The sequence below is a fragment of the Struthio camelus genome, chromosome 2 (genome assembly GCF_040807025.1).
Source record: "Struthio camelus isolate bStrCam1 chromosome 2, bStrCam1.hap1, whole genome shotgun sequence".
NCBI classification, from domain to species: Eukaryota; Metazoa; Chordata; class Aves; order Struthioniformes; family Struthionidae; genus Struthio; species Struthio camelus.
The window spans coordinates 67725082-67751765 of NC_090943.1; the positions used below are offsets into that span (position 1 = coordinate 67725082).

The 26684-nt window shown below is 38.7% G+C and overlaps 1 long non-coding RNA gene across 2 annotated transcripts in view; it reads right to left on the reverse strand.

The window, feature by feature from the left end:
- Positions 1–23346, reverse strand: part of LOC104150244 (uncharacterized) — a 139817-nt gene extending 116471 nt beyond the window's left edge. For both annotated transcript variants that reach the window (XR_695534.2, XR_011139424.1), the window contains exon 1: positions 23211–23346. This is a non-coding gene — a long non-coding RNA (uncharacterized lncRNA). The remainder of the gene's footprint in view (positions 1–23210) is intronic.
- Positions 23347–26684: the final 3338 nt, after the last annotated feature.

A 26684-nucleotide genomic window follows, 5' to 3' on the forward strand; every position in this document is an offset into this window, starting at 1 on the left:
GCCCTCGTGACAGGCACTGAGAGTAGATACATAGACAGAATATACAGTTATCAGTAATCATAAAGGCAATCGCATTTACTGATCATCAACTACAAGTCCCATTTTAATCACTGTACATTTTATTATTGATCTAAATTGAATCAGATTTTGGTTAACTTTGAGATCTAGACAGCTGTGAAACATGGCCCACTGTGTTAAGTCATCTGTGAATCAATGTTGTGCAGTAAAAATTGAGGGAAAAAAGCATGTGCTGTGCTTGAACAATTTATTTATCTAAAAGCTCTAAGTGAAAGATTTTCTGAAGAAATGAAAATGGTAGGAGAAGAATAGTCATACCTATACTTTTTAGTTGTAGAAAATAATTCTGTAAAAACAACCAACTCAAAACATTTTAAGATACTGTAGTTCAAAAGACAAAGAAAAACATTTTCATGACCCAACAGTGTGCCAAGGAGCTTCATCTCAATCGAGATAATTATACATATATATGTACTTTTGCTCTCCTAAATACACCCTTGCACACTCAGGCACACATTGACACCAAAAAAAGTCTACATGATTTAATAGGAACGATCACCATACAACAAAGGATATTTCAGAACTAAAGCAGCAATGGCCATCATTCCTGTCCCTGCTTCCTACGGCCCGAGATCTGCAAAACAGGTCACGTGCTTCAAAGAGCTGACTGGTAAGAGGTTGGTATGGGGTTCACAGCTATAAATGATGTTGACTTCAACCTCACAGTGGAATGAAGCCAGGCTTCCTGCACAGCCGCATCCTGACGTGACCCCACAATAACAGCTTCATCTCCCCATCTATCACAACTAGGAAGCCAGGCTACCTACTGTCCCAGAAACAGAGCAGCCCTATTGCTACTCACATGACATAATCCTGCGCAGGAGTTGGATCCAAACTATTTCTGAGATGTGAGCACATCAAAATTGGTAAATTACCCCTCCCTGTAAAAGAGCTTACAGGAAATGGACTGTTTTAGAAACCTAGTACAATTTTTTTTTAGAAAATAACAATGAAAACATAACAGCCTCAAACCTTTCACTCTCAGAAAAAATACCTTCATGGGAAATATGTAGCTCTGATTATTCATGTCCCCACTTTATTTTGTGGTTCAAATGCCACAATCAGACCTTATTTCTTGTGAGGCATCATGGTTTCCAATACTTCTTTAATAAGAAGTTTAATTATTATAAAACTCCATTTTCTATCAAAAAAGGATCCGGGTAATTTCTTTTGACACCTTCCTTTTGGACCTTTTCACTTTGATGTAAACACAAAACATTCCTCATGCTGACTTCAATATTTACACTTGAGTCTCATCATGAGGAAACACTTACAGTGGGACAAGATTAACTTCAGAGTACTTTTTTTCCACGACTACTACAGCAGTTGTAACTAATGCCACAGCACCTAATTGCTCTCTTTCAAACAGCAGCAGTGTATCAAGCTCTTCAGTGCACACAGACACTATATATACTAGATGGGCTATGGAGGAAGCAACTCCTTCCCCATCTTCCATCATGCACATCACTCACTGTATGTGTGCACACACCTTGCCACGTGGCATAGAAACAGTTTCACCTTCCTCACCTCCATTCAGACCAGGGCTAAGGCTACTGCCACATATATTGGCATTTTTAAGCACAAGAAGCCACATTTTTCTGCTTTACTACGTAATTCAGCAAATGCTGCTCATCATATAACTAATGAATTTTCTGTGGTCTGCCTAATAGTTATTTTACATATCCTCCAGCATACTTGGAGATCTAGATATAAAGTTGAGCAATCTGCTCATGCAACTGCAACGCTCTCTAGAGTACTGAGAGTCTTTAAAACGATGACTTACCAACTGAGCTACTCATAATATGAAACACAGCAACACAACCCTATTACCATATGATAAAATCCTAATTCAGTGCTCATACTAGGGGCTCTGTGAAGCATTCGTCTCAGACTGCCAAAATCTATCTAAAGATACTGGAGGAAGAAATAAGAAAAGGTAAATTCATCCCCTCTCCCAAGCAAAAATCACTTTAGGTAGATGAAGAGGCAAGCATTTTCTTTGACAATTAGAAAGAATCACCCTTTTCAGGTTTCTTAGTATCAGCTAGCCAGTATAAGTAAATACTTTTTCATGTGAACAAGGAGCTAAAAGACAATGCAAAAATTAGGATAAGATTAAGTCTCCAGCCACACTTTTAAAAGTAACAAAACCACTTTAATACGCTACCATTAAGTCGCACAGCATCTGAATTAGCAAATTATACAACTGTTCACAGTGTATTTCTAATGGGTATTACAATGTGATTTCTAGATATTTAGACGGGAAACAAAGTTAATCTTCTCCTCATTATCTTCTTTCAATTTTCTAAGTGACAACGGAAGTTTTTTCATACTTCAAATTGATATATAAAATAAAACAGCTAAATCACAGCCAGTGGGATTTAGTAATCACCCTGAGTTCCCAACCATGTTAAAGAGACAAGAAACAGCACTGATAAACATGGATTTCAAAGTGCAGTTCAAGTCAGCTGTGTTTTTGTCTTCAATTTTTCTCCCAAATATTATTCAAAAATTATTCTAAAGTTTTCTCAAAAATACTGTAAAATACTGTTTCCTATTCTGAATAAGATAACACTGTCTTTTCCTCAAAGGAAAGTTAAAAAGGGCTGCCAAAAAAACATTAATATCTCTAAAGAGGAGGTTATTTTTTGGAGATGATCAGTTAGACTCTATGTGCAAAAACAATAGCAACATTATTACAGAATCACAGAATGGTTGAGGTTGGAAGGGACCTCAGGAGATCATCTAGTCCAACCCCCCTGCTCAAGCAGGGTCACCTAGAGCATATTGCCCAGGATCGCATCCAGACGGCTTTTGAATATCTCCAGGGAAGGAGACTCCACTACCTCTCTGGGCAACCTGTTCCAATGCTCTGTCACCCTCACAGGAAAGAAGTTTTTCCTCCTGTTCAGACAGAACCGCCTGTGGTTCAGTTTGTGCCTGTTGCCTCTTGTCCTGTCACTGGGCACCACGGAGAAGAGGCTGGCCTCATCCTCTTGACACTCCCCCTTCAGATACTTGTACACGTTGATGAGATCGCCTCTCAGTCTTCTCTTCTCCAGGCTGAACAGTCCCAGCTCTCGCAGTCTTTCTTCATAGTAGAGATGCTCCAGTCCCCTCATCATCTTTGTAGCCCTCCGCTGCACTCCCTCCAGTAGTGCCATGTCTCTCTTGTACTGGGGAGCCCAGAACTGGACACAGGACTCCAGGTGAGGCCTCCCCAGGGCTGAGCAGAGGGGCAGGATCACCTCCCTCCACCTGCTGGCAACACTCTGCCTAATGCACCCCAGGAGACCATTGGCCGCCTTGGCCACAAGGGCACACTGCTGCCTCATGGTTAACTTGTTGTCCACCAGCACTCCCAGGTCCTTCTCGGCAGAGCTACTTTCCAGCAGGTCAACCCCCAGCCTGTCCTGGTGCATGGGATTATTTCTCCCTAGGTGCAGGACCTTGCACTTGCCTTTGTTGAACTTCAGGAGGTTCCTCTCGGCCCAGCTCTCCAGCCTGCCCAGGTCCCTCTGAATGGCAGCACAGTCTTCTGGTGTGTCAGCCACTCCCCCCAGTTTAGTATCATCAGCAAACTTGCTGAGGGTGCACTCTGTCCCTTCCTCCAGGTCACTGATGAATATATTGAACAAGACTGACCCAGGACTGACCCCTGGGGGACATTGCTAGCTACAGGCCTCCAACTAGACTTTGCGCCACTGACCACAACCCTTATATTATTATTTGTTGAACACTTACAGTAACATTGCCCTCACAGAAGCATGCATACACTTGCCTTCTAAGCCACTGCTTGCTAAATCGGGATGACAGAACTATCTCTAAGGGGAGGGAAGATGCAGGGGAGAAAGAGAGAACAAGGTGCAAGGGAACACATCATTTTTAGTTTGACATCTTCTAATCTCATCATATTTTAGGAACAATTTCCCCTAAAGTCTATGATAACTTCAGCAAGTCCAAAATCTTCTAAGGAAACAGGTTGCTAATCTCAACAGCATTTTTCTTATGGGTCTCCCCTCTGTCTTCCTGCTTGCCCACACAGCATATGAGTATGACCCCTAGTACTGCTGGCAGCCCTCAAAAAGATTCAAATTTCATAGCATCCCATTTTACCCTCTCTCTTTTCCCTCTCCCCTCATAGAGAGGATGAAGATGCTTTCTCTGAATTGTTCAACAGAACATTATCAAAAATGTGGCTGTGCTAAGCAAAACAGCTGCAAAGTGTATGTGGGAAGCTGAAGAACAAAGAGAAAAGAGGTATTGCACCTTTTTCCACTGGCTCCAAGAGAGGCAGAACAGGGCACAATTGAATAAGTTTTTCTTATTCTCAAAGCAGCAGAGATAGGAACCAAATGAGGTTTCCCTGTCACCAGGATTTTATATATGCTCCATATCATAGCTTTACACATGTATTTAGTCATCGCTTCAGATTTTAACAGTTTCAGATGAAGAACGTTTCACATTTTCTGCGTGTCTGGCTGACAAGGAAGGCTCTATTTATATAGCAGGCTCTATTTATAATATTGGTATTTACATGTTCTTAAGTATTTCCTGGTTACATATAATACAGCATATATTCAAAGAACTGATCTGCTTTTCTATGACGAAGGAGGTGAAGTATTAAAAATGCTGTGATGCTGTACCCTAAGTGACAGAAAGTGAGCCTAGTTGTGGGTTATTACTATTTTGATAATCCACTCAGCTGAATTTGCCTTAGCTATGATCTTAGTGCGTTCAACCCTTATGATCACTACGCAACATCATGAGATTGCCTTCTAAGTAGCACAGATTTATGAAAATCACCTAGGGGAAAATTTATGGTACTTGTGTTCCACTTTTACCCAAACTCTGTTTCTTCTTTGCCTGCAATGGGACAAAGTTAACATGACCAGCAAACAAGGCACTGGGCTGGGATTCAGGAAGCTAGTGTGATTCACAAGCTAGCGTGCCACTGTTCCCCTTTCCACTTCTTGCATTTTAACAGTGACATGTATTTGGGACTAGGATAGTACATTATCCTGCATTTCTATTTCCCAAATGCTTCAGGGCCTGACCTCACTTGAAGCCTCTAGGTTCTAATGAAATATAAATGATAATGCAGAGCCTTAGCTTTCTGTGTTTCCTAAAAATGTGACTGAAGTATATATTCAAAATGATACAGAATTCCTTTGTCCTACAGGATTTCTTAGTGTCTTGCATGGACCCCATATTTTTAGATTAGAAAGCTTTAAAGTCAGGGTAAGAATTGTTCTCTTATAAGCAACTCAGCTGAAAGTAATTTACTTGAGAGGCTTAATCAATTCTCATTTTGAATGCATACAACTTTGTAGAGAGGCAGCATTTCAGTGAGGGAGTATGTAAAGACATACTGGAAAGGTTCCTTTCAATTGTATCATTTTAGTTTAACAGAATGAAGTTTGTCTTTTGCAGAAGGTAGACTGCTAGCTAGCAACATATTAACTATTGGGAGGAGAAATTGCTGTCTCATCATTCTAACATGTTTGTCAACCACCTGATGTCTCTACTGGAATACTAAAAACTTACCTAAATTGTCCTACCTCCACTCAAGTCATCAGTTATACTTAAGTCTCTTAAAAATATACGCAAAAGATTTATTTATAGCAAGGAGGGTAGCAGGATGTTAATTAAGTCAGGTGCTGAGTACTTTGGGTTGCACAGCTAATGGAGCTTTATTGCTTCTACTTTCAGAAGGTGGACTAGTTTAGCAGTATCTGTACTGTCCTGCGCAAGGTACAAGTACATGATCCTAGACAAAGATTAGAACCTGAACTGGATCTTCATTTTATGATCATTTTTCAAATTCCACCACTGATGCCAAAATGAGTAAGATTTTGGTCTCAATGAGGAAGGCAGGACTTGGTCTGCCTATGTGCAAGGTCCACTGAAAGACTGTATTTTAGAATTAAGTACAGATAATTGCACAAGTTGGAAGTTACTAAACGTAAGTCAATAGCTCCTCTCTGTTAATGGCTATGCTATATGCAAAGTTTGTTTGTATGTAGGTGTCATTTGCATATGATTTTATGCTGATATATATGAATGTGTATCTAGATAGATGGATACATATAATTCTTCAGATAACTGTATTTCTCATCACATAATACTGAACAGTGAATGCTCTAGAATTTGGATGCAAATCAGGGTGTCAGAGAACTCAAAGATATACACATTATAATATCATAAAGAGACAATACTACAAAGAGAATTTAGAATTATATTTGCAACCTTGTATCAGACTAAGACATGCAGATTAAGATTATGGTATAGGAGAAGACAAACAGAAGTAAGTAAACTACAGAGACGTGCTCAGATTCAATAAAAAAAAGAATGACTGTCAAAAGACATAGCAGAAAATGGAAGACTGCTGTAATTTAAACCGAGATTAAATCAAGTTAAGAATAAGGCAGGACTGACCAAGAGGAGTATGACTTAGGAAAAAAAAAGTCAAAATAATATTAAAAAAAAAAAAGATATCTTATAGGCAATTGGCAGACTGCATGAACTTCCTGAGTTCAAAACGGCCATGAAAGAAAGCACACATCAGGAGGTAAGTCCAGGACCACAAAGGCAAAATATGAAAGATATCAGAACAATTTAATTCATGGAGACTGTAAGTCAACCAGGAGGTACATGGCAGAACAGTAGCTAAATTCAGAAGAGATCATCTGGAGGTTAAATCAGGCTTGGTAGCAGATAGAAAGTGGAGAAGGGCATTGTGTGGTTAAAAAGTGGAAGCTGAACAACCTGAAGCAAAAATCCATTAGTAACCTCTTAGTTTTAAAGGATACAATGGACATTTTGATAAACATCTAAAGGGTATGGGAAGAGGAAAAACATGATAACGAGAAGGAAAATGCTCATATAATAAAGCTGTCAAAGATAAGAAAAGTTAACCAATGCAATATCTGGAGAGGAATTCAGTTCGTTACAAGTAAACTATGGTATTTAAATATATTTCAGACAACCTTTGGAAGAAGTAATGAAAACACCAGATACAAAATTACAACAGACAGGATTCAGAAAGGAGAAGTAAATATCAAATACTTGCCTCATTGTCACCACAAAAGAGCTGAACGAATGACAATTATTTCTGAACAAACTTCAGACTTTCACAAAAGCTTTCATACAATCTATGCAACAGATTTACAAAAATTCCTGTGCTATGGAATCTGACAAATATGGTAACGTAACTATAATTATACAAAAAGTTAGGAAATAAGCAATATACAATAATTCTTGAGGCAACAAGTACCAGCAAAGATGCCTTCTACCATGTACGTGGGACTGAAGGAAAAAATAATAATAATAAAAAAAAAAACCTTCCCACTCCCCACCCAAAAATCTAACCTTTAAACAATGAACACTGCATCAGTGTGCAGAACAAGAAATCCTAGCAAAGAGAAAATAAATAAAGAAATCCAAAACTTCAGGTTTCTTGGCAACAAAAAGAATAAAATGGATGGAATGGGCAGGATTAGCAATAAATAGATGAATTTTTTTATTAACCCTATTAGTTAGTCAGAAAGAATGCCTCTAGATATAAAACTCTGTATATTCAACACTGCATAATGACAAACTCACTGTGTGGTAATGAAAAACTGGGGACTTACAAGATCCTTCAAACTGAACTCCAGCTCTTCATACACAGCTGTTTTAAAGAAATCCTGAATATCTAACTGGTGGGGGGAACATGCTATGGGGCAAGGCCAAACTGAAGCCACTTGGGATTAGAAACAACTGAACAAAAATGGAGATAGTTGGCATGCCTCTCAAGGAAAACCGTGAGAGCAAATAAGACTCACTCTAGACAGGAATATTCAATAAAGAAAACTGAGGTGGAAATAAGACAATTTGAAGATAAATAGAGGCTCGTGAAAAGCAATTAAGATGAGAGATGAACAAGGACAATTGCAGAAGGCAACCAAAGATAAAAGAGCATATTATCAACAGGAGTAACTATGTTCTAAACTGCATATAGCAGATTAAATGGACAAATGAACATACTCTTCTGTTGCATTTTTAAGCATATCTTGTAGTCTGCATTTTGACCATTTTTACAATTCACCCCTGATCCCACAAAGGGACTTGATGATTGCACAAGTCATTTTAAAAACAAACCTCTGCTGTGTGGTTAATGACATAAAAAGAATTATTATGTGACAATGATGGTGCCACCCTGGACATGAAAGATAAACAAATTTAAAAGATGAAAAGTTTAGAGGAAAAAGAAGTAGTTCTTCAGAAAGAATTGTAACATGCAAGATAAAGCAACAAAAAAGGAGCATCAAATTTAAAGGACAATACCCATGTCACCTCATATTCTGAGCACATATCATTTTCCTCTCAGCTCTAAGGATCACATCTCTCGACCATAAATTAAGATTTTAAAGAGAACATTATTGTTGTTACAAATTGGTAAAAATAATGGTTAAAGAGCTTAAAAGCCACATGATGCAAAGCTACAATATCTGTTAACTGATTCTCACTCTAAATGCCCATTTTCTGTATTTAATTTTATTAGTTATCCAACCAAAAATCACTTATTAATGTGTGTATAAATATCCTCCTGAGATTAAAAAAAAAAAAAGGAAAAAAAAGCTCAGATCACACAAAACAACTACGGCAGTCAGCTAAGAGCTGCAGACAGAATATAAGGCTCAATGTCAAGATTGTGTCTAACGCTCAGAAAGTCAAAGGGCACGCCCACCCTGGGAGAAGCCATGTGACTGAGTGGCGTACCCCTATACCCACAGATGACTGCTCCGATGGCTGGGCTTGGAGACCAGTCCTGGAGTCCTGGTCAGCAACAGACCAGCATGCCCACCCTAGACTCACCTCACGCTGTGATAACATGGAGAGGGCTGAGCACCACGCCACGCACTCCGTGCTCCTACCTCAAGGACTCTGCTAGCCTGGGTACAGCCCGGTATGCCGCTGTCACACCTCTGCCCGCCACACAGTAACCAGCACCCTTCACAGCCTTGCTGGTGCAGATGAGCCCACAGTGGGGAACTGCCCCTACTCCAGCTGCACACAGCTGGCTGCCTGCTAATCTTCTTACAGGAAGCACCTTCCTACCAAAGAAAAACACTGCCTGAAACACATTTGTGATAAAAGAGCATGGTATCATACTCTGAAAGATGATTCCACAGTAGATTATTTTAAGTGTTAGGTATAAATGTCATAGAGCTTAGAGATAAGGCAAGTATCTTTAATACAGAGGCTGTCTAAGGTAGCACAGAATAAGAGCCTTGGACATGCTGCACACCAAGGGCCATATTATAAATAATAAACATACTTTGCCATAACTGCACACCAACTTTCCAACAGAAGTTTTCCCCTCAGACAACACAAGGATTTCAGAATGTATCTCAAGTATGAATGATTCTCTGGATCACAATGAATCATGTGTTATATTACAGAATACTGCATTTCATGTTACATGTTACATGCATCTGAGAGATGAAAGGCAGGTCTCAAAAGTGCAAACATTTGCCTCTCCTGCGGTAAACCACCTTCATCAACAAATCCTGCTGGGAAAGGATTCCTTGAAATTCCAGAGCCTTAACGCTCTTACACTGGCAAAAGCAGCATTATTTTGATAAGATTCTCACCTTACTAGGATAAAGGATATATTCTAGACAATTTGCAATATTCATAACAAAATCTGAAACTTTTTAATAAAGACTTAGATTTCATTCTTCTTTCATACATCCACTGAAAAATACAAAATCATGTAAATCATCAATGGACAGGGGAAAAAATTCATTCAAATCTGGATGTAACTTAATGGCAAAATCTCAGCACTAAAAATTAGGAACAATCAATGATCACAACAGAAGTTACGAAATACTGGTATTTAAGGGCAGTATCTGAGAACAGTGGTAAATACAGCTTGACCTCACCCCCATCCACAAGCTCTCTACACCTTAATAGCATGAATCTAAGAATTCAGTCTGATGCTTTGCTTTCAAGATCTTCCTTTCAGTAATCAGTGTCCGCCCCTAGTGTATTTATGATTTCAATTTTCTCTCTGTACCTCCTTCCTAGACATGTTGTGGACACATTTCAGTTATTCTGTCATCTTTTAACAGCTACTCTACAGCCTGTTCCATTTGTTTTCAAATTAGGTTCCTGCTCATTCCAGCAAAGGCTATCTCCTGATACATGACTGTACTTAACCTGAATACATCATCAGTATCAACTCCTCAAATAGCTATTTCAAAGGAGAAGGGAAACCAACGTGATACTGGGATTCTGGTTCATTGGAGATTAGGATGATAACAGTGTTGCTGACACTGTTCTTCACTGTAATAATTTCCTATTGTTGCCAGAGTTACTGACGCATACAGAGCAAAAATAGAGTGACGATGAATTAATACCATTGACTGGGCTCATACTCCAGCAAGCAGATTCCATCTGCTAGTTCAACCAGATATTTTGCAGACGTCACATAACAGAAAAACACTCCAAGTGTGTTTGCTGCCATCATTATCGCTAATTTTTAAACTGTTGAAAAGGAAAGGGAAGAGCTAGCTTTTAGCACTGTTCAAAGCAACAGTGTTTCTTCATTCCCTCTCCCCTTTTCCACCAGCAATTTAATTCAGACTGTTCTATACATGTTGTCTTCATTGTCTGGGGCTAATTCCTGTGCCATCCACAGCACATTCAGGGAGAAGCAGGAGCCGTTCTCCTCCACTGCAGCCACACCAAAGCTGCACCCGGGAGGACACAGGAGCTGCTTGCTCTTTTTTCCTCACCAGTTCCTGTTGCTTGCACCACACCAGACCCAGGGTAGGAGCAGTACACACCCTGAAATTTCGTCTCTTTACTTGCAAGAAAAAAGGCCTTCCACAGGGAAAAAACACAGGAGAGATGGTAGTCAAGCAAAAATGTCCTCTGGGACCTTGGTGATACCTTGTTAGTATGTGAAGGTCAAGAGGCTAGTGCAGGTTGGCCAGACTGTGATCATGACTAACACGGCAACCTTTTAAGCTTAACTGAAGGAACTGCAATATGGAGACATCTCTCAACAGCAGGATCAACTGTAGCTTCTAAAATATATTCCTATGTAATGATTTCTCTGTGACAAGGACATAGGAGGGAGATTGCTTATCCGAACAATCTGTGCCTGGAACCACGGATTGATCTCTCTTTAGCAGTGGGATGGGAAGCAAAAGGAGGCAGAGCTAGTCTCTTCAAGAAGAAAAAAGCCTTTGCAGTGAATAAAGCTAGTGAGCTCAAGCAAAAAGCATTTCAAACAAGTCATGCAGGGAACCTATGGAACAATAAGCCACACTGGTAAAAGACTAGCTGGCAAACACTCTATGATAGATTTCTCTTAGTACTAAAGCTTAACTCTTCCCTCAGTTCCAATAAATTAAAAAAAAAAAAAAGGTTATGCCCAATTGTTTATTATTTTGTTTTTCTTATCTTTTTTATCACGTCATTATGCTGCCTCTAACATGCAGAGCGAAACCAAAAGGCCGTTTCTGATTTCAAGAGGAATGTTTTCCTTAGCAATTAGTAATCATACTAGGGCACAGTTTCACTGATGGTTATATAAAGTCAGAATAAGAAAATATTTGAAATGCAAAGCATACCCACTACTAAATTATCAAAAAGACATAATAGCAGGATAATAAATGTGTGGTATGTATATTTAGTATTTATTATAGAAATTTACTGCGTACAAATTATAAGGAAGTGCCAGATGCATCTAATAAATATGAATGAGGAAAGTTTCATACCCCCAGAGCTATATATGATGCTGTCTTACAGCTCTTTGGTTGAAAATATTGTATGAAAATCACTTCACCTTGTTTAATTGGAATCGGATCCTCTAAATCTTCTGTACCTGCGCTAATCAGCTAGTCCAAAACAAGATTTTATAGGCAGTCAAAGTTTCCAGTGGAATACTTCAAAAGGTAGTAATGGAGTTGACTAACAATGTAGAAGAGAAGAAAACTGAAGTACCAACAAAGCAGAAAATATAGCACCTCTGGTAACTCAAGAAACAAAACATTGTATTTATTTTGTTTTTGTAATCAGCTGACATCCCTGCATGGTTTAAAAGAACATGAAAAATAAATACTTTCTACATGAGCAGGGGGAAAAAGATAGTCTTCACTAAATAGTTCACATTCTGAGGAAAAAATATATACTTTGCAGAGGAAGCAGATTCTGCAACTGTAGTTGTTCCTCTAGAGAAAACACTTTTTCTTAACGGATGCAGTACCATTTTGCCCTTGAACACTACTTGTAAATTCTCACTTTACTCAATGTTCTTTCACAAGCAGGCAAACAACTCTTATGGAAACATGCTATAGAATTAATTGAAAGTTTAGGCCTTGGTTAGGGTGACTGAACCGATAGGAAATAACAGGACTTGATTTTTAGGTCCATCCAAGTATATAAGACACTTAATTTCGTTGTTATCTTTCTTGTCTGTTTCTTATTTAAAAAAAAAAAAAAAACTTAAAAAAGTAGTTTAATTGCATTTTAATTGCGAAAGTTAAAATAAATTGCACCTGCTTTTCCAAATTAGCTTTTGAAAATGTTAAAAGAAATCAGTTGATATGTTTCAGAATGTTTTCTCTGTTTCTGACCCCCCCCAAATCTGCCATTAGTTGTAGTCCTGTCACTTCCTACTAGCTCCAGAAGAGACTTTTATCAGTGAAATCAATATTTACCAAAAGCAAAAATACACCTAAATGAACAGAAGTAATTTTTATAATACTGTTCACTAAACCACCACACTTCATCCTCTTAAACAACAGAGGATATAATCAATTCTATAAAGTGCACAGTAGTAAATTATATTGACCAAATGTAGACCTCAAAGAATCTCCTTAAACACCTCCTTTCTTCAGCATTTCCACTGTGGCATATTACAGCCAGCTTACCTGCACTGATACTAACAGAAGTAAAGACATATTGCATCTTATTTAGTAAGCTGAATTTTAATATTCTTTGGAAACATGTATTTATGCAGTCAGTAAAGCAGACAATGGCAGCACATCCACTAGCTGCCTTTTCCTTCGGAGGACAATGACAGCTTTACACCATTTTCACAACTAAAATAACGCCAACGCTATCTACCAATTTACGCTGATTTTTATAACTCTGACCACAGCTTTGACTGGTTGCCATTTATCAAGAGCATTCCTGACAATCACACTATTTTCCCTTTAAATAAGTGTGAATGTTAAGTTTTCCACATGAGCCTCCTTTTTAAAAAATTATTTTTCATAAAAGTCAGGCTAGCTATGAGCTTAGATTATTAGTTAAAATGTAAAGTTCCTTCAAAGTTTCTCTTTGCTTCTACTAATGAGATTACATGAAGGAAAAAATAGTATTAGAAATCCTACATCACAGAATTGTTTTTGTTTAGGATAAAAGCAACATCTGCACTGCTTATTCCAAGTCAGCTCTCTATGTGATGATTCTGATTCACATTGAACCATAATTCTCTTGAAAAGCAATATATAAATAAATAAATGAAAGATGGCTAATTAAAACAAATGTGGTACAAGTCTGTTTTTCTTTCTCTACTTCCCTACTGTGAATCCATGCATCAGTTTGAAGCTCCATTCCCTTAAGTGCTTCTTTCAAGAATTTGAATGAAATTTAAAAAAAAAAAAAAAACACCAACTTTCTCTGAGTGTTTCCTAACATCTACATTAATACTTCTCTAAAGAAACTCTCTCTCTGGAATAAGGCCTAACCTGGAATAACAGCAAAAAAAAAAAAAATACTGGATGCTTATCTGAACTTCTTTATTTCATTTGGAAACCTTCTGCTCACAATAAACACTTTCGTTCCACTGGGAAGCACTAAGGCTACAGTTAGGATAACACTTCTAGCAGTGCCCTGCCTGCTCCAGAATGAGAGTGGGCTTTTCGGAAATTCCTAGCCAACAGCTGATGGCTGGCCGCAGATACTCTGCTGTAAATGATTAGTTTTCACTATAATGTTACAGCTGATGGCTGGCTCTTTCAAAGCTTCCATGTCCCTACACTGGATCCTCTTAGGAGCTAATGGTATAACAAATACTGTTAACAAAAGAACAATCTACTGATTGGATGCACCATTAAAAGGCCTCTGACAGATACCACCAGGACCCCCTTGATGAGTAAGGGATAGAAGGCATGGTGTTTGATGGTTGTGATATTATACATAGAAAGTGGCACTTGGATATCTTTATCTGCTCATTTTGAATGAATGCAGGATAGATCCAACCACCATATGAATGGAGGGACAGCAGATTCACGCAACTGCTAACACAGGTTTCGGTACAGAGCATATGTACTACACTGAGCTATGCTAATGAGGAATACACAGCCCTTCACAAATCCTCCCCTTCCCTGCAAATCCTGACAGCTTCAGATATAAAGACTGATTAAAAAAGAACATACTGCAAATTAAAAATGTGTGCATGCTGCAGCTGCATACTGTTCTTCCAAGAGATTTCAAAGTTGACTTGGGGCAGTTGCCTCTAGTTAATTAGCTCTCTGAACTCCTGCAAAGTCCAGAGATACTCAGCTGATATCATCAATAACATGGCAATTACAATGTAAATTACAAAGACATGAGGACAGGAACTGGAAAGAGATGGACTTTAGTCCTTACTAGAATGGGTCATTATCAAAAAGCAGACTTAAATATGACAGATTGCATTTCACTCCCTACCAGTCTTTTGAGCTGAGCATCTTATTTTGAGGTAAGATGTCAGCGATGTTAATTGCTGTGAAGTACAGAAGCACAGAAGTTCAGCTGAGTACAACACGCATTCCGATTCATGAATATGAAAGCAGAGACTGAAGCAAGTGATAAACAAACTAAGTACAACTAAATGCTGGTAATTGCATTTACGCAAGAGTTTGCTCCAAACCTGGAGTTCACAAAATATAGGAGCTAAAGGCTCGTATTATTTCTCACATCCTTTGTTGTTGCTTGTTTTTGCACTGTCTTTAGAAACACATGTCTTAAAAGTATGATTCATACCCCAGCTGGAAAACATGTAGCTCCCTAATGCATTTTCTGTTTCTCAGTATGGATTGTGCTAGCATTGTGGGCAAGCAGTATCAAACATGTTTGCTCTAAAGGGCTGGTATCAGAGCAGAACAACAGCCCATGCAATGAAATATTGCACTAGTTCTACAAGCACAATCAATATGTCATCATTTCAGACTCAGGAATTCTTTATTCCAAAATACTTGAAAATAAAAAGGATTGGTTTCTTATTTTGCTTTTATGCTAGTAAAACTGCAGCAGGGGTAGCCCTTTCTCCAGTTTAGGAATCTGGAGTTGACAGTTTCCCGTATGGTTATAACTTTAATTCTTTTCTTTCTCCCATGCCTAGAAATAGCAAATAGGCTATGCCTTTAAGTTGTCATTACTGGAAAACATGACAGCTACAAAAAAAAAAAAAACTTAAAATGTGTTTTATTTGAATACTTTTCATTATTGTTATTATCATAGAATCTAGGACCTAGCTGAGACTGGGACCCATTCCAGAAGAACTCTAAACATATATCCATGAAGAGGCAGTCTCTATCCTGATGATTTTATCATTCAGACAGGTAAAGTGATTAACAGATTACAAGCTGAATTTGTATCCCTTTCATAACAGGCTTTGAATTGAGGCAGAAAGAGATCAAATTGTCAGCAAGGATGCCTATGTGGAACAGGAACATAATTCATCCTCTTTCATCGTGTCAGCAAGTACCTTAAGAAACTATGTTTTGCTTAAGCTACTCATCAAGTAGGACACTGAAAAATGCGATCTACATTAAAAATATTTATATAGGGACACGTACATGGAAACTTGAGTGATTCCCAGTCTTTATGGATCATGGGAGCACGGTCAACTTTCAGAAGTTCTCTTAGATCCTAATCATTGCCTTTAGCTCATATCATCCATCTGTAACAGAAAGTGCTGTACCAGTGATAACATTTCCACTGGCCACTTACCTTTGCTTCAGACCACACAGAATGGGATCCAGTAGATTGACTATGCAACCCAGATAACCGAAGCAAGGGATTTTGCCAAACTAAACTATATGCAAATCTGCCCGTATTTAGTAAAACTACTAATTCTGAGTAACTTCCATTTCACTCCCAATTCCACATAGCTTTTCTACTTTTCACGTCACCAGCTGTAATCAAAACCTACGACACTGTCATAAATTCAAACACAGGACCTGGGACAAACTCACAGAACTCTGATGGTATTGTGCAATCGATAATAAATGTTGACCCATATAACTAAATTTTAAAATATATGTTTCTACAGAATTAAATATGATAATAAGTATTACCATTAGTACAACATTCATTGTAATATTTGATACTAAATTTTCAGTTTATTGTCAACCACTAAGCTTTTTTTATTCATCTTTATTTATCTACTAAAGGTCAGAGTCTGGTGCTCAAGCCTGAACTGTGATGTTTATTCTAAAGCAAGTTCTACAAATTAAGTCTAATTGGATGCCAGTTAAAATGTAATAGAATTGAAATATAATCAGATTAGACATTAGGAAAGAAATTCCCTAAACAGTGAAGAGACTGAAGCGCTGAATTGCCAGCGAAGGTTGTGAAATCTCTCACTGGAAACGCTTACAAACATTTGTCAGGTCTCATTTAAGTAGGTCTGATACTATGCTGGGGTAAGGAGATGGACGAGGTGAGCCCTATCTTTCTATATTTCTAATCAGAACTGTAACTTGGTATTTGCACTTGCAGAGCAGTACCTACACAACACTGATATGTTGTACTTTAACATACCTATCTATGATCATAGGTCAAACAACAGGTCTGATTTTGTTAAACACTTTGCATCTTCCTTTTAAGCAACAGACTCTGCCAACAGAAAGTCCCCCCTGTGAACAGTGAAGATTGTAGAACTGCCGTTAGCAGCACTCTGGAGGACACAAATCCAGTCGCTTTTATTCAGTACCTCAGAAGAAATGCTAAAACGCAATGTACTAAGAAGGCTGCTCCCAATGCCTGGTAAGTTACTATATGCTTTTTTGTCTTTTTAGTACCAACTGCTTCCTTATCCTACTTCCTTAACTCTCGCAGTGCTAAAATGATGAAATCGTTTTTAGAGAAGCAAGTGAATTTTCTCTGCCATTCTGCTCCTCTGATTCTTAAAATGAAGTTTAAAAAGAATCCCAGATAGTCTTACATACCAAAAAAATTGCTACCTAAATGATCTAGGAGCAAAGGACTGTATCATCAGAGCAGAACTCTACTCTGTATGACATCAGGCATCCTATCTGCACTGGTAACCGGTATCACAAACTTCTCACCAACCTATAAATAAACCACATAGAACACAGCATGGGATAACCTGTGCACAAGGAGAGTTCTAAAACACATAGCTTAGTCGTTCTCTTGTGCCTTAAAAAGCATAATAAACATTTCTATCCCACGAATCATTTTCAATACTATTTTGAATCCTGGTTGTCCTTACCATCCCTGTTAAAGTCTTTTCTTAATTCTAGATTTACTAAGCTTCTTTCTTCATATATACTTTATAGCACCAATTTCCTTGGGTTAATAATACATTATGTAAAAGAATTTCTTTTCAGTTTCATACGTCTTGTCATTCAATTTCATTTTGTGTCCCATTAAAAGGGAATGAATAGAAATATCTACCTGACCCTTTTTTCCTGTAAAGCAATTTCTCCTGTAAACTAACTGATGAACCCACCTTCTGTCTCTAGCATCCTTTGCTCTGACCTAAACAGAATTTCAAATATCATTGCATCCACAACTTAGTTTACATGAGTTCCCTTCCACTAGTATTACAGATGACGCTAAGAGTCTCAATTATACTATCTTTTTGTTTTCCCTGAAGGGAAGAGAAACAGGGAAGAAACCGGGTGTGCAAAACTGAAACTAGTATTCCATAGAATTTCCTTGATCCAGATAATTTTACAATTTTATTATTTTCTGTCCCATTCCCTGTATACTCTCCGTATCTGCATGTGATTGCCCTCTCCTACATGCTGCTGAACACTATATGGATGTTTTCATTGAGCTGTTCATGACGACAGCTAGAGCTGTTTGTTTTACCTTAATAAATGCAATCAATTTTGAAACCAGTGAGGTATGTGAGCATTTCATATTTATTCTTCCAATATGGGTGGTAATTCCAAAATTCCTTCCACTGTTCTTTATTCTTATAGAATCATTTTGGCCTACCTAAGCCCCTTCTTCAGATCATTACTGTATTAAACATTTGCCTACTGAGTCATTCTTTCACTAAAACTTTGACAAAGAATGGTGATGGTTTAATTGTTCTTAATAATCAGTATTTACTTGTACTGCAATAGTACCTAGGAACCCCTGACACAGACTGAAGTAAAAGGCTGTACAATCCAAACAAAACAGAAGAATTATTATTCCTCATGCCAGAGAGCCTTCAGGTTAAGAAATCCATAGCTCTTAACAGAATTCTATATTTTAGAATGTAAATAAGGACAAATTATTACAGCTATGGATTGTTAATACAGCTAAGGCAAGCTAAAATTTTTTCCTACTTTTTATTACAATCAGGTTTCTTCACCTCTCCTTTCCCTACTGTTGACTACTGCCAGAATTAGCATATATCCTGCCTAAGCTAGTACTATGAACATTGTATGAAAGGTGGTATTTATATGCCAATAAGAGCACTTATTAATTCTTCTTTGTTAATTTTTTTTAAAGTTAGAGTCACAATCGGTCAAGATCATGATGTGATTTTCGGAGTGCTATCGACATAAATAAATCCACCAATATATGAAACAGGCAGCTGATGCAAAGCTGATGTTCACTCCTTTCAATACCCAAAAGCAAGCAACACAGATATTCAAATCATAATATAATAACTGATACTAAATCTCAGCATCTGTTTTTTTGGTTTTTTTTTTTTTTTCCTTTTTTAGGATAAGGTCACTGTTCTACACAAAATTCTGAGTGGTCTTCATTTCATTGCCACAAACAGAAGAAACTGGAGGGGATCCTAGGTATCGCTTAGTCTCCCAAACTGCTCCAACTCGACTAGAGAAGGCTATTCTTTGCAGGAGAACCGATTCGTCCCTCTCACTGTTGAGGCAATGTCATTGCTTCGCAAAATTTCAGAGTCTGAAGGTCATTAAAAGATAAGATAGACTGAATCTATATTTCAGCGTTTAGGGTACCTTTGTGGGATTAAGTAGTCCTGAATTCTGATCCTTGCTCAAGGCATTGCATTAAAGAGGCATACTGTGCCTAAAAATATATTTAAAAATAAATAAAATAAAACTTGGAGAACATAAACACATTCAGATTCCTTTCAAAACACTGTTGGACTTAATTTTGTAAGCAATTCACTTGGTAATTCTAATTTTTATAAAAATTAGAAGTGTTTGCCTTGGTTTATGAGGAATTATTTTAAACAACAAAGATTGAAATTAAGACAAAGAATTTTTGGTGATGTTATTGAAAGAAATATAACCTGGGCTCCAAATCCAGGAAAACATGGGATTAAGAAAAGCAATACGCTATGAGTCCGGATCATTTCCAAATAATGACCAAAACCTCTGAGATGATTAAAATCTTCTGGAAATTATAAGCCTTAACAGAAGTGTCAAGAAGCACATCACAGAATCGACTACAAGAAAAATGTTGAATTGTACATAAACCTTATTATTTTTTCCCTAAGTATTCTTCCCCCTGAGAGTTTCAGAAGTTTATAACAAAAACTAAATATACAGTGGGGAAGAGAACATATTTGAAACTGATGCAATCCATATTATCTTCCCTTCATTTCCTCTGAACCACACAGAAACTTCAAAATTGAGATCTTCGGCAACTCTTCTTCTGCCATCATGCTAAGCAGTATATTTAGGACTACAGCAGGAATGCTTTACTCTGCCATTTCACTGCCTAACATTCAGCACCCTCTGCATTTACCACATTCTGACCTATGTGCCATTGTGTTAAACTGCCATATCTCAAAAGGAAAGAGCCTAACCCATCCTTGAGCTCTCTGCAGCACCTTTTTCTGCAGCACTTCATCAAACTGTTGTTTTTTTTTTTTAAGTCCTAGCTTCCAATCGCTTTATGTTCACTGTATATAACAAGTATAGATAGTTCTCTACAGTTTAAAATCTGCATTCATGTACAAGTCAAAGAGTTCATCCACATGTAAATCAATACACGAGAAAACACAGGAGTACTTTTGCTCTTGGAAACAGAGCTAGACTGGCAACTCATGCTGATACAAAATTATTCATAGTATCATAGAGGATGTGCTTTTCAATTTCAGAAAAAGGTTCCCTACAAATATGGTCTTTGAACTGCACTAACTACAAATAACTACTTAGCTCTACTCAAACAAGCAAAATTCTAGTTCAGCAGTTACTGTTATGCAATTCTGTAGTTTAATTCATGAGTTGTCCTGCAGGTCTTGTGCAGGCAGCTCAGCAGAATCTACACCACAGTGCGCCATCTCCAACTCCAGCATAAATAAATAGCACACTTTTCTTATACTGATCGGGAATGAAAGTTCTGTGATTCTCTCAAAAAGATTTTCTCCTGCCTACATTGGTAAATAGTACTCTGAGTAGCCATTTTCTCATGGAAACTTTGACAAACCTGGAATATTTTTTTCTTTTATATTTCTCAAAATGTAATTTATTTGTTTTTACAAAACCTCACCTTCATTTTTTCTGTTGCTGAAAAAGCTTCAATTAGCTGCACTGCAAACTTCTACAAGGTTGTTATTACCTGCTTTATAATCTCCTGTTTTGAAATGCACAGCGTCACTTCATTTTTAACAGGTAAAAAGCACAGCTTTCTCTAAATAAGGAGGTGTTCTTAGATACTATCAGGGAAATACTTGTATCACACAGATTCCAGACCTTATAATATAATATTTATAAAGCAAATTTAGGCCCATATTGTGAAGGATATTATGCGAAGCCTCTGAGAGTGGTAAAATAGCAAGATCACTCTGGAGCACTATAAACTCTGTTATTTTAAAGCCTAGTAAAGGCATGGGGAAACACTGTAGCTATGGGCTCGTATTTTTAATTAACCTAGAGCGTAAAATCCCTGCAAAAGTGTGAAGTAAAGTATCAGTGTCTACTCTTCCCAAATTAATTTGTCCAAACCAAGTGGGCTTTATTAAAACAAGACCATCAAACAATAACACCAGTTTTAATAGACTTCATGAACACTGAATAACATTAGAATAACCATTCAGTGCTGTTTTACTCAATGTAGAAACAAGGCCCGGGTGAATACAATGAATTGCTCTTTGCAAGAAATAAAGCAATTAAAAACTAGGAATAATGTCTATAAAGCACCATATTCAAAGCAACAGTTACTTTTAATATTAAGACTTCTTCAATCTATAAAAGAATTAATAAATAAGTTTCTTCTTCCCTTTTTCTGTTCCATTTCCCTTACCCAGCAAAATGCATTACTTATAAGCATTTCAAACTCTTGATTCCATTCACTTTGGAGTGATGAAATAGTGTCCACCCAGCAAATAGTTAGTCATAACAGTAAGTACTTCACTATCACATCTAACCCCTGGCATACCATGTCTTTATCGCTCTCATTTTCCGTAACGGAGAATGGTCATAAACTCGCATTTTCATTAAGTTACAGAGCTAGCCTATCCAGCAGAACGGAGGAAAGGGGAACTTCTGTCAGCCAGCTCCTAGACTTTAGAAAAAGTAGATTTTCAAGGGGAGCGGGACGGAGATTTTAAAGAGCATGGTGCAGCTCCTTTGAAACATAAAGCTATATTATAACACTTAGACAAACAACTGCTACACACGGAGCTAACTTAGAAGTTGGCCCTGATGTGAGCAGGGGATTGGACCACATGACCTTCAGAGTCACTTCCCGCCTAAACGAGTCCCAGTTTCTATGCACTACAGCTTAAAGAACAAACAGAAAATCGACAGTAAAAGGAAGCAAGCCAACTGGAAACCTCTGAAGTAACAACCCTGTTGTGAACTTTAAAAAAACAAAAACAAAAAAAAACTTTCAGTGGGCTTCTGTCATGTCAGGGTGTGACCTGTTCACTGTCATTTTGTCAGGGATTATGTGGTTATCAATTACTACAATGGGCTGGTTCATCAGCTGTAGCAGAAGCAGGTCAGCCTTAAAAAACACTCGGTAATAAACTGCTGGACTTGGACCTAGGATACCAAGGCAGCTTGCTTCTCAACACTGGTGTTTAGCCCATTAAATTACGCTCATGCCAGTGACAGCCAATTGACTGTAGCCTGGGAAAAGGCCATGGTGCATGGAAAGGCTTTAGTTTATGAGCCAAGGAAAAATGAGTAATCGCATCTTTCTGTAAGTTCAAAACTTAGAGCAAGCGTAAGCTTACAGATGTTAATAAACATTAATGAGCTGCAGAAGATAAGTCTGCCACTAGGGCAGTCTCCCAGACTAGGGTAGACCAAGCTGCACAAGCCTACACAGGCGTCACTCAAAACTGTGAACCTGGAGGACACATCCTGAACCACCGCTGCTTCCAGGTGCAGACCTTCCCCCAAGGCCTCCCCCATTCCCGGCAGCCCCAGACACATGCAGACGGACAGACAGGCACTCGGGATGTGTCAGCTAGTCCCCTGCAGGGAGCTGCCGCCTGGGAGAGGCCAGCGGCAGCTCCGAAGGCAAACGGAGAGGGACCACGTCCTGGCTCAGCAGGGAGGGCCGTGCCCCCCCCCAAAGCGCACAGAGCCCTTCAGCTCCACCCCTCTGTCCAGGCTCCCTGCTGAGGAAGATGCTTCAACAGCTGCCAAGTAGGGTAGGAAGCTCTTAGGCGGCTTCCCACTTCGCTGCTGCCCAGGTGCCCACTTCACGCGCAAAGCGCGCGGGCTTCCACAGGACAGGCGCGGCTGCTCCTCTGCTCGTTTGGAGTAGGAAGGTCCACAGAAAAATACCAGAAAGGTAACATCCCACCCGTCTTGACTACAGGACTGTGGTGGGCAAAAGAGTCTTGATTCAGGGAATTTGACTGCGTTTAACTCACTGCCAACGAACTTAAGCTTTAATTACTGACTCAGGCATCGAGAAACAAGGAAGGCACAGACAGTTAATCCAACACTTACGGAAACACCTTTCTTCTCCTTTCCCCGCCTCAGCTTCGGTCCAACACCTCCCCTTGCTTCTAACGCTTTTCCTCCTCCCGGCTCGTCTCCTGCGCCCCGGCTCGCCGTCCCCCGCGGCCGCAGCGCCCCCTCCCTCCTGCCTCGGCCGTTGCGGTTCTCCAGGCGCCTCCTCCTCCCCCCCACAACGGTCCGGCCGCTGGCGCTGGGTGCGGCCTCGGCGCGCGACAGCCGTTAGCGGCCGTTACGGAGCCGGCTGGAACCGGCTGCGACCGGCCGAGGGCGGCTGACGGCGCCTCCCGCCCCCTGCTTAGCAAAACCTTGCCCGTTGCGCCCCGTACAACGGCCGGACGCTTCAGCCTACAGCACGGGCACCGCAGTGTTACAGAGGACATCGGCAACTGTCTCGGCTGCTCTCTGCTGCCTGCACAGCGCTGGCTTGCAGGCTTGGGGCCTGTCCACCGATCACCTTCTCTCCTGGTTGCTAAACAGCCTATGGAAAGGGTAGGACAAAACAATTACTTGAAGAGGCACCCTTGCGTTTGGGAGTGCCAGTCGTCTCTTAAGTCGTCTCTTCCCGTTTTCACTGGTGGTGTTGGCTTTGTGCTTTGTCAGCAATGACTTTGCTGCAGTGCAGGAAACCGCTAGAAGAGGAAGAGCTGATGGAAAAATAACTTACGAGAATAAAAAGTACCCTGCATATCTCCTGTACATGTTCATACTCCCAAGAAGCTTAATGAGCCTTGATTCAGCCTTGATAACCAGTGGTGTCATTTACGAAGTATTGCAAAGTAAATTTCTATAGAAATGAAAGTTCCTGTGTGGAAGGAAGCCCTCATAAATGAATACCAAGCAGTATGTAAACTGCTGAGAGAGTACATTTTCCATGCACCAAGAGTATGCATTTAACAGCTTTCCTCTGTCCTCGTGCTTGCAGCTGATAGTCATTAGAGTAGCATTAGATCTACAGCAGATTTATCACATTTGCAATGTAAATTTATTACCATTCACGTAGTCCTAGCACCTGTGCCTTACCATCCCCTTAAATTTGCAAGTTTCTCCCATCATTCACAGCTGAATGACTCTTTAAGTGAAGCTAAAATGTAAATCTAAACCCACTCTTTCCAAAATTTTGAGCTTTTAAGTCCATTCACATGAGCCTCTCCTATTGGAATGAAAATTGCAGTGACAGCTTAATTTGTAATATTTAATGTGCAGATCAAAAATTGATTCAGGGAGATAAAAAAAAATCACATGCACTGTGCTCGCATCATATTTATTCTAAAGATGACATTGCATTTATTTCCACTTAAGAGTTCCAGGGAAGTGAATGGGGGTTTACCACCTGTCTTCTTTCATTGAGGCATGGCAGGATAAAGTGCACCCCCATCACAGAAGAGTCAGGACTTACAGTCGGGTCATACCAGAGGAATGCAAGTCCCTGGAAACGTCATAGCTCTTCAAAGGACTGAAAACTGGGATATTTATAGAGGCCCCTACACAGCCAGCTTTTTCTAAAACAGCCCCAGTAGAGAACTAAGTATGATCAGAGCAGCCCTTGTCATGCGTATCCATAATAAGTAAAAAAGCAAAAACAGGTTTCCCATACCTTGTCGTCAAATCATGGCTCTGCAGGTCATAGCCAGCTCTTTTCCCAAATGTGGAGAACAAAGGCCATTATTTATGGAGCCATTATCTCTCAAAGTTACTGTAGTCTGTACTCTAGGTGAGATTCGTAGCTATAGTAACAAGAACGGTTTAATTAAAAATACCCACATACATTGTAAATTTACTAGAGGGATTTGTTACAAAAAATTACATCATTTTAATATGAGCAACATGGATTAACTTTAATCAAACATTTTTACAGTGGCATGGGTATATTTATGCTGCAGATTCATGTGCAGTTCCTGCACATGAAACTTTGTCAATAAATGTGAAAAGTTCAAGTTGTTTATAGAATGCTAGTGAATATTAAGCCTGATGGAAATTCTTCCAGGAAGTCAGGTTACCAAAAATTGACCCTTTACTTTTCATTGAAAGTACAAATCACTCAAACGCAAAAGAGTCTTTAAGCTAAAATAAGCCAAAAACACACTAGTGTTTCATATTTTCTTGTTGAAAATCTGGCTTTGGATAATCAGCTCAGAGAAACACATGATCCTTCCCCATAATTATTCGACTTTAGTAGACTTGTAAGTAGTATACTAGCATAAACATTAAAAGTTCCCTCTTGCAAGTTGAAGCAATTTCAGATTTACCTTTGTCTGACTTTGCTTGATGTATATACTAGTTCTTATTGTCTAAATGTCTTTATCTCTCATAATTGATAGCTTTGATCTTAAAAGAATCCATAAAAATGTAAGGGCAATTACACCTTCAGGTATCGTTCTCTCACCATTGAAAATAGTATGACATAATGCCTACTAGAGCAGGTTCTAATTACCTATCCCACTACTGCAACCCAAAAATTACCTTACAAAAAGGATTTACAGCTGATGTTATAGATGTTGTGAATAGTACACTAAATGATTTCCAGAAAATACAGCTTGGTTATAATTAGATTAGCTTGGCATTAGTAGAATAAATCTTTTACAGAGGCAAAGCTGAAAACATCATAGAGTAGACTGCTTTTATGAATGCACTAAAGTAAAATTTGATAACAAATCTGAAGTTTATTACTTTACAATGAATTAAGTGATTTCTGAGTTGGGCAAGTGCCATTGTCATGCATTGCACCTTTATGGCCCTTATATTATAAATCTGGTTGGCAAAAAGTGTGATGCAGTATTTAGTCTCATGCTACTAAGGCCAAACTGTTTAAATGAAGCCTAGCATAGCTGAAGAACTAATTTTCTCATATACATGTCTGATATGCAGCAGTAACATTATACGTGAAGCCACTTGAGAAATACCTAGATTCAGCTTGTTCATACCAATACAAAAATGTTGTTAGGAACTGGGTACGAAAATGTTATGAGAAGAAATATCTCATAAATAAAATGCCTCCTTATTCCCTCCCACACACATTTTCCAAATGTCATTCACTTTATACCAACATGTGAGAAAGAAAATTTAATCCAATCACTCTATAACATATTCATACTTTCTCAGTGAGTTCTAAAACACTGATGAACATAGTCTACAGTATATTAACATAATAATAAAAATAAGAAATAATCACAGGGAGTTTTTGGCAGCAGGCACTTACAAGATTGATTTCATTTCTGCCCTAAAAAACTGCATGTAAAATCCAGGAAACAGTTTGTTTTTACTTTAAAATATTCATTGCTGTGACACATGCTTTCTACATATTCAAAGACCTTTAAGAGAAAACATTGAGAGATACTCATTCTTTACCAAACAAGAAAAAAAAGCATCACTGAAAGCATCTGCTTATCGCTTTGTATCTGTCCCAATATGGAAAGGGGCCAGTGAGATATTTAAGAATCTGTAAAAGTTTCTGTAGGAAACTCT